At 49.3% G+C, this 16,273-nt stretch overlaps 2 long non-coding RNA genes across 2 annotated transcripts; both read right to left on the reverse strand.

The window, feature by feature from the left end:
- Positions 1-6,011: 6,011 nt before the first annotated feature.
- LOC102249311 lies at positions 6,012-11,555 on the reverse strand. The gene is made up of 3 exons (XR_314586.2): positions 11,514-11,555; positions 7,915-8,104; positions 6,012-6,463 (listed from the first exon to the last, which is right to left on the reverse strand). It is a non-coding gene; the product is annotated as an uncharacterized LOC102249311 (long non-coding RNA).
- Positions 11,556-14,615: 3,060 nt separating this feature from the next.
- Positions 14,616-15,396, reverse strand: LOC106724385. Its single transcript, XR_001360159.1, has 3 exons — positions 15,220-15,396; positions 15,032-15,132; positions 14,616-14,681 (listed from the first exon to the last, which is right to left on the reverse strand). It is a non-coding gene; the product is annotated as an uncharacterized LOC106724385 (long non-coding RNA).
- Positions 15,397-16,273: the final 877 nt, after the last annotated feature.

Consider the following 16,273-nt stretch of genomic DNA (forward strand, 5'->3'; position numbering starts at 1 on the left):
CCAGGCTTAGCCGGCCAGACACCTTTTATTCTCGAATCCCTTCTGGGATAGTACCTTACCCCCGTGGTCCTGAATATGGACCTGGGGCAGGGCAAAGGGTCTGGGCCCCTGGGAACCCGGCAGGGGTTGGGGAAGTAGCTGGCCTGGGCTCTGAATCCTCACTTTCATCTTAGCCGTAGCTGAGCAGATCATGTAACTTTGGTGAGGACCATGGCTGTTGAGAGGATTAACTGAGTGAGGGAATGCCAAGGGCTTAAACCTGTGCCAGGCTGGATGAGTGATGGTTTCTACAATCAGTCAAAGGCACAATAGGGTGGAGTGCTTTTGACTGGGGAATGGCACTGGAGTGGAGACTCGATGGCGCAGAGAGGGGCAGGGCCCCACTGAGACCCGTCCCTGCCACATCCAAAGCAGCTGTGCGTTCGGTCCAACCTGGGTGGTTCTAACGTGGACTTACAGAGAGGAAGACGAAGGTAGGCTGCTAGGTGTGTTTGAAAGCTATCGGTCAAGCCCAACCCTTAAAGAGTTGACAAAGTAACTTTGAAAAAGCAACCAAGGTCCAGAGAAACCAAGGGCATCATGAGTTGCCATGTCACTTGGACATTGGCAAGGCCACCCAGAGAAGAGCAGGAGCTCAGCTCCAAGGCTGAGCTGGACTTGGAAGGGATAACAGCTGGAGCTGCCCGCCAGCCGCCCTCCTGGAGTCCTTTCCTGACGGGGGTTCTCAGAAGCAGCTTCCTGGGTCCCCTGCTTTGATCCACACCATCTGTGGGGTTGATCAAGCAGATGACCCTTAGGAAAATGTAAATTCCAGCCCAGAGATTTGGTTTCTCAGTTGAAATACATCCTGATCACGTTGGCGTGAGGTATGGTTCAGGCTCTGCAGGCAGCTTCTTAGCTTGTTGGAGAGCCACGAGTTGAAGGTACTTCGTGTTCAGAGCCAATGGTGTTCCCAGTTCTCTGGTCGTTCCTTACTAAAAAGAAATGGATTCGGACTTCAAAGGGAAGTACATCCTCCCTGGAACAAGCCGCCTTGGGAAGAAGAAACAATGGGTGACATCCTTCGGCCAGCGTTCCCTTTTCTGGGAAGGCAGTGGAGATCTACGGGGCCTGGCAGGAAGACAGAGCTCCAGATCCCCCCGCCCCTATGCCCGCCCCCCTCCCCGTGAGTCCCAGGCCTGGGGCCCAAGAGGAAGCTGGGAAGGGGGCCCGGGAGGACTTCCCAGGGAGGGGTCTGGAAGGGATGCGGGAGGAGGAGACCCACCCACCTCCTGAGTATTGCTGATATGTATCTTCTGCTGCCAGCACCACTGTTCTTACAGCGCCCTGGGAAGCAAGGATAGGAGATGAAGAGATTGGCCATACAAGGCTAGATCTTGGACTCTGATTAACATATTTTCCCAAGGAAAGGGGCCTGAGCCAAGGCGGAGGACCATTAATGCTTAGTAAAATGTTTACCAGGTACCTAGCTAAACCAGACTTAGGGCAAGGAAAGGAATGAAAAGAGATAAGCTCCTTAGTCGTCATAGAAATGAACACATATCTTAAGCTTAAGTTAGGGTCAGGGTCAGGGTCAGGGTTAGGACTAGGGTTAGGGTTACGGTTAGGGCTAGGGCTTGCGTTAGGGCTAGGGTTAGGGCTAGGGTTAAGGTTAGGGTTAGGGTTAGGGCTAGGGTTAGGGTTACGGTTAGGGCTAGGGTTAGGGTTACGGTTAGGACTAGGGCTTGCATTAGGGCTAGGGTTAGGGCTAGGGTTAGGATTATGGTTAAGTTTAGGGCTAGGGTAGGGTTAGGTCTAGAGTTAGGGTTAGGGTTAGAGCTAGGGCTAGGGTTAGTGTTAAGGTTAGTTCAAGGGCTTGCATTAGGGATAGGGTTAGGGTTAGGACTAAGGCTACATTTAGGTTTAGGGTTAGGGCTGGGGATACGGTTAGCATTAGGGTAGGTTTAGCATTAGGTCGAGGGTAGTGTTAGTGTTAGCGATATGGTTAAGGCACAAGGAGCTCAACCTCTCAGCGGAGGGGCTCAGAGATGGTCCAGCAGGATGAATGGTGTTGAAGAGGTTGAGGGCTGTAACTGTTTTGATTTGAGGGGTTTAGGACTGTGGTCAGCTTAGCCTGCCCTGGGTGTCTGGTCCTCACCTGGTGGATGGACTCCATGCTGACCTCCAAGGAAATCGGAGTGGTGCCTTAGAAAGTGGGTTTTAAACACCTACCCAGGTGGTTTTGAGGTAGGTGAGGAGCAGGTCATGGGGAATCATTAAAAACACCAGTGCAGTCCTAACCAGTTTGGCTCAGTGGATAGAGTGTCGGCCTGTGGATTGAAAGGTCCCAGGTTCGATTCTGGTCAAGGGCACAACCCCAGTAGGGAGTGTGCAGGAGGAAGCTTATAGATGTTTCTCTCCCATCGATGTTTCTAACTCTCTATCCCTCTCCCTTCCTCTCTGTAAAAAGTCAATAAAATATAAAAAAAGAAAAAGAAAAAGAAAGAAAGAAAACACCGGTGCCTGGGAAGGCTGGAGCGGCTGCAGGGGGCTCGAGGTCACCTCCCACCGGGCACTTGGGTGTGGGTGAGTGTTGGCTCAGACCAAGGGAGGATGGGACCTGAGAGGTGAGACAGACTGTCCTTCTTAGAGCCTAGCGAATCCTCACCGTCCTCATTAGAGCCCTGATGGCCGGGCTGCTGCTTTGGACTCTGGGCAGAGGACAGAGGGTTAGGGTTAGGGTTAGGGCACAAGGTTAGGTTTAAGGTTATGGCTAGGGTTAGGTTTAGGGCTAGGGTTAGGGTTAGGGCTAGGGCTAAGATTAGGGTTAGGGTTAGTGCTAGAGCTAGGATTAGGGTTAGGGTTAGGGCTAGGGTTAGGGTTAGGGCTAGGGCTAAGATTAGGGTTAGGGTTAGTGCTAGGGTTAGGGTTAGGGTTAGGGTTAGGGTTAGGGCTAGGTTTAGTGCTAGTGTTAGGGTTAGGGTTAGGGCTAGGGTTAGGTTTAGGGCTAGGGATAGGGTTAGGGTTAGGGTTGGGTTAGTGTTAGGGTTAAGGTTGGGTTAGGGTTAGGATGTGAGTTATAGTTAGGGTAGGCTTAGGGTTAGGGTTAAGTTTAGGGCTAGGGTGAGGGGTAGGGTTAGGGTTAGGGCTAGGGTTAAGATTAGGGTTAGGGTTAGTGCTAGAGCTAGGGCTATGGTTAGGGCTAAGTTTAGGGTTAGGGCTAGGGTTAGAGTTAGGGCTAGGATTAGGGTTAGAGTTAGGTTTTGGTTTAGGTTCTATCTTCAGTGTTTTTCTACTTGTATGTTAAAGACAATGAAGACTCTATGAAACTGGTCCTGAATCATGTGGAGAAGGACATGAAAGGTCAGGGGCAGATAGAAACCTAGTAGCTGTTCTTACAACATTGTTCTTCAAGACACAGCTCTGGGGTCACCTCTTCCAGAAAGTTTTTCTTGAACTGTGACCTCCAACAGGGGCTCTGCTCCACCTCTGGGCTGTGGTCTCCCTGAGGGCAGGGTGCAGTCTAAGTCCTCTCTCTAGTTTAACGGCCCTCACTGCCCTGGCACAGAGTCAGGGCTCAGGAAACATGTGTTGAACGAATGAAGATGGACTAGAGACGTCTCCGGGCAGACCAGGGAACTTCGTCTCACCGTTTTTCAGAACACAGGAGTTGGGCATGAATGTCGTGGCTGAGATGTTTATGCCAAGGGGTGGGGAGGACATTCAGGGAGGAAAAGCAAAAACAACTGGTGCACTGGGGAAGGCATCCTTTCTAAAAATGGCCACAGTCATCTTCATTACATAGGAGGATCTGCCATTTTTAGCATATTGAATGCAGCTGGCAGAGGGTGGTGCTCAGAGCTGTAAATATGAAGAGCAGCCATGATCTGACTGGACTGTCTCAACTCTTCCTACCATTTAAGAGATGGAAACCTGGAATATACGGGCTCTTGCAGGCATTATGCTGTGTTTATTCTTGAACCAGGTTTAATAGACTGTTGTTTCTTTGCAAAGCCAGTGCTTCTTGATGCCTTTTAGCCAGAGATGCTATTCTGGAGAGTAATGCAAAATTTGTCTTCATCTGAGGGAGATTTTTTTAAAAATATATTTCTTTATTGATTTCAGAGAGGAAGGAAGAGGGAGAGAGAGACAGAAACATCAATGATAAGAGAGAACCACCGATTGGCTGCCTCCTTCACATCCCTACTGGGGATCGAGCTCGCAACCCGGGCATGTGCCCCTGGCCGGAATTGAACCCGGGACCCCTCAGTCCGCAGGCCAACACTCCATCCACTGAGCCAACCCGGCTAGGGCAATGAGGGAGATTTTTAAAAATATATTTTTATTGATTTCAGAGAGGAAGGGAGGGGGAGAGAGAGAGAGAGAAACATCAATGATGAGAGAGAATCATTGATCGGCTGCCTCCTGCACGCCCCCTACTGAGGATCGAGCCCGCAACTGGGGCATGTGCCTCTGACTGGAACCAAACCCGGCACCCTTTAGTCTGCAGGCCGACACTCTATCCACTGAGCCAAACCAGTTAGGGCAGGGAGATTTTTTATATGATTGCACCAGGGTCAACATGCAATTTACCGAGGTATGTAGACTGGTGGCCTGAGACTGTTCAGCCTGGGGTGCCTCTGAGGCTGCTCCTGCTGCATGAATCTCCGCCAGGACAACAGGGGTTCCTGGGATGAGCTTGGCCGTCCTTGCCCCCACCCTTTGGACTTGCTGATATTTGTCCTAAGAGTTTATCTTCAGCTTCTTTTCATAATGAGGAGACTTTTGTTAAACGGTGTCTTCTGCAGTTATATATTTTTTAGGATGCATATCTCTTGTTTTCTAAGTATACACTTGCTATGTTACTAAACATACTTTTTCAAGCCCCACACATAGTATGCACCTCAAATGTGATTCTGACCCTTGCCGGTGGGGAACCCTCAGTGAGTCCAGCTCACCAGAGCAGACCACTGGGCTCTGGACTGGTGTGGATTCCCGGGAGATGTCAGTGACCCTTGGCAATTAGAAGGCAGTGTGATGCATGAGAAGTGAGAAAAGCATGGCTCATGCTTCAAATGCTGCTACTCTTTCAATATGTGAATTTGGCCAAAATCCTTAGACTCTCCAAACCCAGGTGTGCTTTACAGCATCAGAATATTGACAACTGTTCTGCTGATTTCTGAAATACTCTGTTGGGAAAGCTAGCCTGGGGGTCAGGGGGAGGGTGTGGAAACTGCAGACACCAGGGGCAGCGCGTGGGGCAGCTCGTGGGGCAGGCTGACAGGGGCCTGGCCTTGCCAGGCAGTTTGCACTGCCTGGTTGCGGACTGCCCCGGGGGACGGTCTCAAGGGCATCCACCTTCCTACCAGCTCACAGGTGCCTTTCACAGGGCCAGGGCCTGGAAGTTGCAACTCTGATCTAAGACACGGGTGGCAGTTCTGACCCATAAAGGTGATTGACTCAGTTTCCCTGTGGCCTGTTTACCTCCCAACAATTCACTTCCACGTGATTCTGCTGCTGTGGTGAGATCTGGGTTAGCAAAATTGTCACTTGTATGACAGCCAAGTCATCCCACAAAGATCTCATATATATTTACTAGAGGCCAGGCACACGTCCCTAGGCCTGGCCTGAAATCAGGGCCATCTTCCCTGGCTGCCCACAGCCGGCCCTCCCCCACCTCCCCCGGCCCGTCGCCACCCCCCCACCCCGTCCAGTTCCCCATTCGACATCGGGTGATCGGAGCCTGCTGGCCAGGGGGAGTAACTCAGAGGTCGGCCATTCTGCCCGCTCTCCGGCCCCACCCCCACCATGGGATGCCCTCTGTGTATGGGGCCACTGGTGGGGTTGGGGCCTTGGCCTGGTGCCACCCGCCACCCACCCTTGGTTCCCCGTTCACCATTGGGCGATCGGAGCCTGCCAGCAGGGGAAAGGGACCAAGAGGTTGTCTGTGCGTCTCATAGTGACTGGTCGAGTGGTCGTTCTGCTGTTAGGGTCAATTTACATATTGCCCTTTTATTATATAGGATACACTGACTTAGGTCACTTTACTTCTTCCTTGATAACATAATTATATACCACTTTAAGGATAGAGACCAAAGGACAAACAGATAAAGGAAGAAAAGTAAATAGCTTAACAATCTGGGGTGATCATCTTTAAAATTTAACATACATTCAGTTCTAAACTCCCTCTCTCTCTATTTCCTCAGTCCCTCTTGCCCTTTCTCCCTCCTTGCTTCCTTTATGTGTTTATTCAATCAGACATTAGATCAGCAAATATTCCTGATAATATTTTCTACACGCTCATTGTTGAGGACATCCAGACGTAAGGACTCATAGTCCTGCCCATGAGGAACTCAGGTGACAATGGGGGAAGCTGACAAGAAAGGAGCCCATCACGTGCTCTTGGAGGACTTCTGTGACAGACACCGGCATCAGGAGCTGTGGGGCCATGGATCCAGCCGTGGGGGCGGTAAAGAAGGACTCTCTGAAAAACAGTGTAGACGGATTGAGTCCTGAAGAATGTGTAACAATTTGTGAGGCCAAGTGGTGGGTGAGTAATCTTAGGTAGACTGATCAGAAGGCCCATTGGTACGAGTCTATGGTATGTTTCCGGCTGCCACTGCCCACAGCTAAACACAACTGATTATGAAATACACTGCGTCTGAGTAAATACAAATTATTCATTAATTAGCAAAAGCACACTTTTTCTGTCATCAAGCTCAGAAAATATTGTTTCCTCTGGTGGTGTGAGTTGTATACAGAGATATGACCAGCGGTGTTTTCAGGATCGATTTGGTCACAGACACAGATACAAATAGTTCCTGAATACATGGTCCAGTTCCTCCAGGGTCCCGGAAGGTGTGTGTTTGGCATTGAAATGGGTGGCACGACCTTCAGGAAACTACAAAGCTCCATGAAGGGAGACAGTTTCATGGGCACCGAGGCTGTCTAGAAAGATTCTGGAGAGATGCCTACAGATTGGAGTCTTGATTGATTTCCTAGGATGAAAATTTATGAATGACTCTCGTTACTGGGTTTGCTGAGAGCTGGGCCCCAGTCTCTAATACTGGGGATGCTCCTGTTACAACAGAACAAGCCAGGGGCACAGCCCGGGGCTGTCCCATGCAGGAAGGTTGGGGACAAATTCCCACCCACCCCCTCAGCTCAGGTAGTTAAGTATAGCTTTGTCCACTTGGGCCATTTGTCTTTCTGGGCCCCAAATCCAGCACAGTGACCTGCTCTCACCTAGACTCGCAGTTTACGTTGCCAGGACTGTATCAGTTAAAAAGAACAGAGTTTCATCCTGCTTTGCAAACGCTTATTTTCTCACATTGACGAAAGGAGAACATAGCCACACATGGCAGCGGCAGAAGAGGGCTGAAAACATAGGGACAGAGGGAGATGCTCTTGGTTTGAACTGCGGCTCTGCTTCTGTGAAGTGGAATGATATTGTCTACGTTCCTCAGTTTCTGTGTTTCATTGCCTTCACCTGTAACTGGGGATATTGACCACCTCATGTCTGTGTGATATTTACACAGGTTAGTAGATTTCAGTGGTGCAATGATGTCTTCTTCTTATTTATTTTTTAAAAATATATCTTATTGATTTTTTTTTTTTTTTACAGAGAGGAAGGGAGAGGATAGTTAGAAACATCAATGAGAGAGAAACATGGATCAGCTGCCTCCTGCACACCCCCTACTGGGATGTGCCCACAACCAAGGTACATGCCCTTGACCGGAATCGAACCTGGCACCCTTCAGTCCGCAGGCCGACGCTCTATCCACTGAGCCAAACCGGTTAGGGCGATGTCTTCTTATTCTTATTGGGTGGCCTATATTAAGTTTCGGTCTCTCTATATTAATTTCCTTCCTATGAATCCTAAGAATCTTTGGGACAAACATTTGCTTAGAAGAAAGAGAAAGGAATCATAGTTACCCAGCTGGCAGCTAATGAGCCCCTGGTGTCCCTGGGAGGCCTTTGCGAGAGAGTCCATACATTCCGTGTACCCAAGAGACCTTCCTGCAGCCCTACGCGAAGGGTGCTCTGGGCTGGCTGGGGCCAGGCCAGGACTGGAGGTGACCTCAGGTGTCCCCATGCAGAGCCGTTCGATCACTCAGGAGAGACCCTATGGAAACAGGGAGAGGAATGCCAGGAGGTGTTGCAATATTATTTTAGAGGATTCATCTGCTTAGTATTATAGTTCCCCTCACTTAACCCTCAGAGGTTTTGGACTCTGCCTGGTGTGAAAATTTTTTTCTGTTTAGAAAGAGTTCCGCTCATTGCTCATTACTTTAGCAGACTGCACATTGGGAGAACTTGTTTATCCTGCTAAGTGAGTCATCAATATCCTGCTCTATACTGAGCCATGGAATGGTAGACTTGGACGGATCTCAAGGCTCCTCCAGCTCAGCCTCCTCATTTTACCAGCAAGGACATGGAGGCCCAAACAAGAGAGGGGCTTGCGTAAAGTCACCCTGCAGTGGCCCTGGGCCTAAAATACAGGTCTCCTGATTCCAAGGCCTGGGTGTCATTGCGCAAATGCAGCAGACATCTACAGAGTTGTGGAGGAAATGGGTGGGAAGGAAACCGTGTTAGAAATCATACACATTGTGCTCCAATTCGACCTCTCAGCAGCTGTGGAAGAAATTCCTAGTTAAGAAAGGGAATGCGACACCTAGTTAAGGAGATACAAATAGAAAATAACTCCATCATCCGTTCTGTGTAAAAATGGTGCCCTTACTCCCCAGGCACCCTGTTAGGCACTAGGGTAGGAAAGAGAAAAGACAGCTATGGCCCCTGCCTCACTGAGTTCATAATCTAGGGAGCTCTAGAGTGGACACATCTCAGGTTGTCCTGAAACTGGTTACCTGAAGCACTAGGGCCCCTTGGAGATGCCTCAAGTCTACTGTGAAGCTGCTAAGGAGATCAAGCTGTGTTCCACACCTCTCCTCACCCATTCCCAACCAGCTACACATGTGCCATTTTGTCTCTTTCTATACTGGGACTTCATGCAAGGTTTCACTTGAAGACAAGATTCCTTTGATTAATCCACTAAGTGAATTCATGCTGCCTTCTTCTATTATTCAGGAAAAAAATCTTCATCTGCAAGTATAAAACCCAACTCAGATTATCTGGACAATAGAATTTATTGGAAACCTTTGGAGATGTCAAGTTTTAGGCTCAAACAAGTCAAGAAGCTCAAGCATCGACAGGGCCACCCCCTTCTGTTTCGTTCCAAATAAGTTAGGGTCCAAGAACCTACGTGAAAACATCAGGATTTGCTTTCTCCCTTTCTCTCTGTGTCCACTCCACTTATCTCTGCTTGGCTCCATGAGTCATAATCCACCTCCAGATAGGAGGGACATGACTGCTGGCAGCCCCAGATGTATAACTTCCAGCAGGAAGAAACATTTCCCCTGCCTGTATGCAAATAGCCATCCAGGGAATACTAGGATTGGTTCTGCTTGGGTCTCTCACTTATCTCTGGACAAATCAGGGGAGCCAGGGGCATGGGGGTACTTTTAATGCTCAACCAGTGCTCACGTGCCAACCCCTGTGGAGGGAACTGGGCAGGATGATTGACAGTCCCACCAATATCAAAGAGAAGGGCAGAGGAGTTTTCTCGAGGGGAAGGGTGAGAATGTGCAGGTGGGAAGACCAGAGCTATGGCATCACAGTCTACTCCGTCCTTGTTTTCTCTTTAAATTCATACAATAAATTCCTTGATCACCTATCAACTTATTGTACTTAATTCTAAAATATTGACTAATGGCAACAATGATTGCTGGCAGCCGAAAATAAAGCATAGGAAAGAGAAAATTCAAACCCTTGATCGCAAGTGTAAAGCAAAATGGAGTGATCATCACATTATTCTTAGACACACTGGCTGGGAGAAGGCATGGACATTGAGAACAAAATGTTAGTCTCGAGTTTCTAGCACTCCAGTCAACGAAGGCAAGGCTGGGTGCGTCGTTCTCATTGTCCAATATTAGAATCTAGTGGCCAGAGCAAGACTGATCTGGCCCCTGCCTGACTGAGTTCTTCATCTAGGGAGCTCCCGAGTGGAGATAGACATTTTTGCCTGTGAGGCATTTGTGTTGTGTTTTGGTTTTTGACTTTTTAAAACCAGAAGATAATTTTCCTACCCAATCTCTACAACCCCAGATGGTTCTTTTCTGCACTTTTTGTGAAAAGTACATGGAGCCAGCATCTTTTAAATTGCTGTTATTCAAAAAGAGCACCACGCTACTCAGAGAGCCGGGACTGAAGAGGAAGGAGGACTACACTGGGGATGAAATGAACAATGTAAGGTGTTGCCAAGCTGCAGGAAGAACCAGATACAAAAAAAAAAGAGAGAAATATTCCGTTTTCTTAATGATCTTTTCCCTGTAGCTTCTCCTTATGACAGCTACCACCATCTTCTCTCCAAAGGGAGCTGCTTGTTTTCTGTCTCAGTAAAGAATACAGGAGCCATCGGAGCTCATTGTAAAAAAGGTCCGTGTCATAGAGAAAGTCACTACCAAGGAGTCGCTTCCAGAAAACGCTGACATCGGGTGATGCTGACTGGGTACCTATCACTGCCTGATCCTCCTATGGACAAGAAATGCAAACAGGAAGTGGCCTGTTCCTTTTCCAGGTAGGAGAATGCACGCAAGTCCTACACAAGGCAAACAGAGCCCGGGGCACCTGCGAAGTCACAGTGCCGAGAGCCAGGCAAGCTGGATGCTGCTTCTGGCTCTGCCCTCGTTTGCCACCTGGCCCTGTCCAAAATCCCTTCTTAGCTGGACTTTGTTTTCAAAATCAGCCAAATGCAAGCCCTGGCTTATGTGATCACTAAGATCGCGTCTGGCTTTGAGTGCCCATGGCTAAGTTATATTTTGAATAATACAGATCCTAGAGAACTATGCCCACCTATTGGATGACTAAGTGACAATATTGCTCGCCACATGGAGCTTTTGGAAATTGGTCTTGTGATTGGCAATAAATCTCCCTTTTCCAAAATACTCTTGTTTTTCTGTTTTTCTTAACAAAACTGACATTTTGCTGAGAAAGATTTTGAATGTCGCTCGCTCTTAATCGTTTGCTCTTTATAAACAGTCCTCTTCCTCAAGATACCAAAAAAAAAAGGAAAGGTTTTGTTTTCTTTTTTAAAAATTGATTTCTAGAGAGGAAGGGAGAGGGATATAGAGAAATAAACATTGATAAGAGAGAAACATCATCAATCGGCTGCCTCCTGCATGCCCCCTGCTGGGGATCAAGCCCGCAACCCCTGGGGCATGTACCCTGACTGGGAATTGAACCAGTGACTTCTTGGTTCATGGGTCAATGCTCAATCACTGAGCCACACCAGCCGGGCAAGATTCAGTTTTCTTAAAGGTCCTTTTCTCTGTAGCTTCTTCATGCAATGCACTTGAACTTGTCCATCAGCAGAGAGCTATTCAGCACCCTCTGCCTTGTAAGGGGGCCCCCCAAAGTGTTAGCTGCCCCCTGACTGCAGAGAAGGGCTAGAGGTCTCAGCATAGAACAAGACTCACCTTGGAAAGCCAATTCTCCTGCCTACACAAGGGTGCACGTTCTGAAAATGGGGAAGAAAGGCTTCATCTAAAACGATTGAGATTCTTCTCCCAGTTCTGCCAATAACCTAACGAAATACATAAGAATTGCTAGGACCGATACATACATATTATGTACCCTCCATACATATTATTTCACACGATCTCCACAAATAGCCCTGCAAATGGGCAATACTCCTCGTGTTTCCTAGACGACTCCATGGAGGCCCTGATGGTGTAACTGAAGTGTCCAGCAGCACTTGGGGCAGAAGTGTGGGGGGCGGGGAAGCAGGGCCCAGTCCAGCTCTCACCAACCAAGGGCAAGAGCGAGGGCTGGCATTTTCAATCCCTGGGACTCGGTCTCACTGGTAAACCAGGAACCCTAACCCGAGGCTACCTGATTCACAGGAATGAGTGTGTTCTGAGAACACAAATGCCATTCATTTCCTACTGACCCGAACCCAAGGCTATTTCAATAACTCAGAAACACGGTCAAATATCAAAGACCCGAATTTAGCAACCCCGAAAGCCCCAACCAGCCAAGCGCCACACAAGCTCTGCCTTCTCCTCGGAACAAGGTGGCATTGAGGACGAAGCCCAGAGCTGACCTGGGACTCTCTCCAGTGGGACCCGGGACCAGAGGAATGAACTTGACATTTGCAATTTCGGTGTGGCCTGAGACTCCGTTTGCAAAAAGAAGTCGCTTACAATGGAGGAGAGACATTTCTGTGGATACCAAAAGTGGAGACGGAATAGGGAAAGAAAATCATGCATTTGAAAATCTTACAAAAATAACAAATGAATAAGTTACAGCTTTTCCTTCATTCGCTGAAAAACACTGGGGTATGTTCTTTCTCACTTAACTCCGGAGTCCTCCTTCTTCCTGCTATTACTCTTAGTCATCTTCATTTTTTTAAGGCATTTATTTGGAGTCTGTTGCTTCTGCATTTTCAAAAGACAGCATCTGAGCACCGCCTGCCACCCAAGCCTTCGGCCAAGAAGCAGTGTCTGGGCCTGTGCATCTCCCAGACTCCCCGTACCGCCTCCCAGAACCCCCACCCACTGACTGTAGCCCCCCACGGGTAGCCAGTGAGGATCTCTGGCCTCAGGTCCCTGTGGACTCACCTTCAGGTCTGCCCGGTGCAACCCCAGGCCTCATTCATCTGACTCAGAGCACTTGACAGCTTACCTTGGTTGACCCGTGCGCTTCCAGAGGGTTGCCAGATTTAGCAAATAAAAATACAGATAGGCAGCCCGAGCTGGTTTGGCTCAGTGGATAGAGCCTTGGCCTGCGGACTGAAGGGTCCTGGGTTTGATTCTGGTTAAAGGTATATGCTTGGGTTGTGGGCTTGATGCCCAGTATGGGGCGTGCAGGAGGGAGCTGATCAATGACTCTTTCTCATCATTGATGTTTCTATCTCTCCCTCTCCCTTCCTCTCTGAAATCAATAATAATAACAATAATAATAATAATAATAATAAAAATACAGAGAGGCAGATGAGTTTGAGGTGAATAAATATTTTTGTGGAACTATGTCCTGTATACACTGTGACGTTTCACTTGTGAGGAAGCAGCATAGGCATCTTTCTTCCCATTCTACAGAGTGGAACACTGAGACCCACGAGGGGAAAGGATGCTGCCTATGACCCGCAGCGAGGAGGTGATATTGCAGGAATGTGAACCAGGATGGGCTGATCCCAAAACCCAGGCTGGTCCATGGCACTGGGCTGCCTCTATTCACTGTCACAGTGCAGCTAAGGACTTGACAGTTTGCACAACACTTTCAGGTGCATGATCTTAATGAATCTTCACAGAAACCCTGTGAGACAGGGCCCACGTTTGAAGACACATTTTTTTCCTTTTTAACACTTTAACCCCTCTGATGTCAGGATGTATTTTACTGTCAGTGGTGTGGCAGTCTCATAGGCAACATTTTCTTTCCTCTCTCTCAGAAGAGCGTAAAATAATGGCATCTGGGATTCCATCCCATGCAATGTTCCGAGGTATTTTCTGCAGCTGAAGAAATAGGCTGGGGGAAGTCTGGCCTCTAGAGTGAGGTAGCAGACACTATAATTAAACCTGTCTTCCTGACCTCTCCGCCCCTCACGCTGAAAGGAAATGACACAGACTTTGTCCCCAAGACACACAATGGAGCAGGGGTGGGTTCTGTGAGCTCTGCCAGATACCAGACTTCTAGCAGAGGGTGGAGCCCTGTGCTCTGGGTTCCTGCATTTCTATGGAGCCTAGAACTTAAAGGCTGGGCCCTTAAATAAAGAACCCGGCCAGGAATGGCTTCCCCCATTTCGTCTAAATCTTCCAGAGGAACAGCACAGAGGAAATCCAGAGCCGGCTACAATGCAAGACAAGGGAAAGATTCAAAGGAACAGGAGACTGGAGCTGGCCCAGTAAAGCCTGCCGTGCCCGGCCGCCAGCTGGAGAGTGCTCCTGACTCTGGCGCAAGCTGCCTGCTCCAAGCCTGGGTCCCGGCTCAAAGGCGCACTGACTCAGGGAGTGTCCTGCCACCACTTCCCCTTGGAGCCTCGCTCCACAGTCTAGACTGCGCTGGAGGCGATCATTCTTGATCCCGGGCCCACATTTCCCAGCTTGTACTCACAGAACCTCCTTCCAAGTGTTGTGCTCCTGGGCTCCAAACAGCTCCTCCAGGAGGGACTCTTCACTAGGAGAGACACACAGGGTGTGCAGGGAAGAGGGGCAGGGGGAGACGGGGTCTGTGCTGATTGCAAGCAGACACGTCTGAGAGGGAACAGTCACACTCTCAGAGCCTCAGAAGCAAAGGCATCTGCCAGAAAGGATCTGAAGGTTCTAGAACTAAGGGCATTCAACATGGGTTTTCTTTTTAAGCAAAAGGGCTTCACCCTGGAAGCTTGTACGGATCTAACGGGCAGCATGGTGACTGTAGTTAACAATACTGCATTGAAATTTGCCAAGAGAGTAGGTCTTACCAGTCCTCACGACTCACAAAATATGGTAACTATGTGAGCAACAGGTGTGTTCACTAACCTTATTGTGGTAGCCATTTCCCGATGTGCACACATATCCAATATCATGTCTTAGACTTAAATAAGATAAATGTCAATGACATCTCAATGGCGCTGGGGAGGAGAAGAGCGTATTCCAGGTCAGAAGCCTCTGTAGACGACAAGCAGATGCATTGCACATCCCAGGCTCTCAGGAATCAAGCACATCACTCATGCCACAGGTCACGCCTACTGGTCAATGTGAGAGACAAAGGAACGGAGGCTCTCAGACCTCGCTGACCTTGCTCAAGTTCACAACTACTCATGGCAGAGTTGGCAGTTGAACTAAGATCTTGTGACTCCCAGGGCTGTGTTCTGTTTACTCCTTGTGCCCATAGCTACCAGCACCTCAGGACATCAGAACAGAGATGGAGTGTGGTTGGGTGAACGTGGGAGAATGTTCGGAAGGTTGAGGGAGAGTGAAAGGAGGGTGACAGACCCCCGTGGCCTGTGGACACTGACCTGGTGGAGTGTTGAGAATGTCTGTGCACAGGACAGGAGAGAGGGCAGCCTCAGGAACGCCATCCCAGTGACAGGGCCGGGTGGAGGGGGCGGGGGAGTGCCTTAATGTAAGAATATAAAGGCTTAGACCAGGGAGGGGGCTCTGGCATAAAAGGAGTGAATTAGTGGGTCCTGAAGAGGAGTATTACCTCCTTAGAGAGATGATAATCAAGGCTCCTTCAGAATCTTCATGCAGAGAAGGTGTTTGTGCTTGTTTGTTTGTGAATACCACCAGACTTCCTCCAACGTAGGCAAACTTGCACAACATGGTGCGATGGAGAAAGGATGCTTCTTAGAAACGGGCACAGTTGGGTGGAGCCAGGCGACCTCACTTGTGGATTTTTGACCTGAGATGAGCCAACCAGGCTGCCTGGTGAGTGACACCCTCTCTCAGCAGGCTCCTGGGGTCACGCCACACCGTAGATCGGCCGCCCTCTCCTTGGCTTCCCGAACCTGCCGCTTGTCCTGTCACAACCTCTCACACCAGAGTTTAGTTTTTCACCGCTGTCCCCCTTCTTCTTTCTCGGCTCCTTGGCGATGTCCCATCACGGCCTCACCAGCACCAGCGTCCCGATGGACAGACTCTCGGAGAGGAACGTGGGGACAGAAGCAGAGAAGATGGACCGACAGGATTCAGTTAAGCAAACTCTAGAAATCTAGAATGTGTCCCCCATCTACTCCAAGACTCTCAACTTCTCCCTCCTTCCGACCTCCCAAGCCCTGGTCACAGCCCTGCCTCCACCCCGCGTGGACGGGCCATCCTAAGGGAATGACGTCAGGATAAACCAGGAAGTGTCTTTTCAGGGGGGAGTAATGCATTTGTGATCGGTAAACGCGGGTATTTCCAGTTGACCACCGTCTTTCATTTGTCACCTCTTTTGAGTCCAGCGACCACCCTCCATGATGAGACAGGAGGACAGCGAATTTTCATTGTACAGATCAGGAAACTGAGTCTCTGAGCAGTACAGGTCAGGCAGGTAAAGGTCAATGGTCAATGTCCAAGGTCACGTAGTTACTAGTGACAACATGGTAACGGGAAGCCGCGCTACCTGACTCCCTCTCTGTCCTCCCTGCGCGTCATCTCTCAAAGGTAACGCACAGCTAATCGGCTAAAAATAATGCCAGCAGAGTCCCCAGCAGCGCGGATGTGAGTGGGCTCCCCGGTCCCGGCAGTGCCGCACGGCCCCCGCTTCCTGCGCGCCC

Source organism: Myotis brandtii, unplaced genomic scaffold (genome assembly GCF_000412655.1).
Source record: "Myotis brandtii unplaced genomic scaffold, ASM41265v1 scaffold813, whole genome shotgun sequence".
NCBI classification, from domain to species: domain Eukaryota; kingdom Metazoa; phylum Chordata; class Mammalia; order Chiroptera; family Vespertilionidae; genus Myotis; species Myotis brandtii.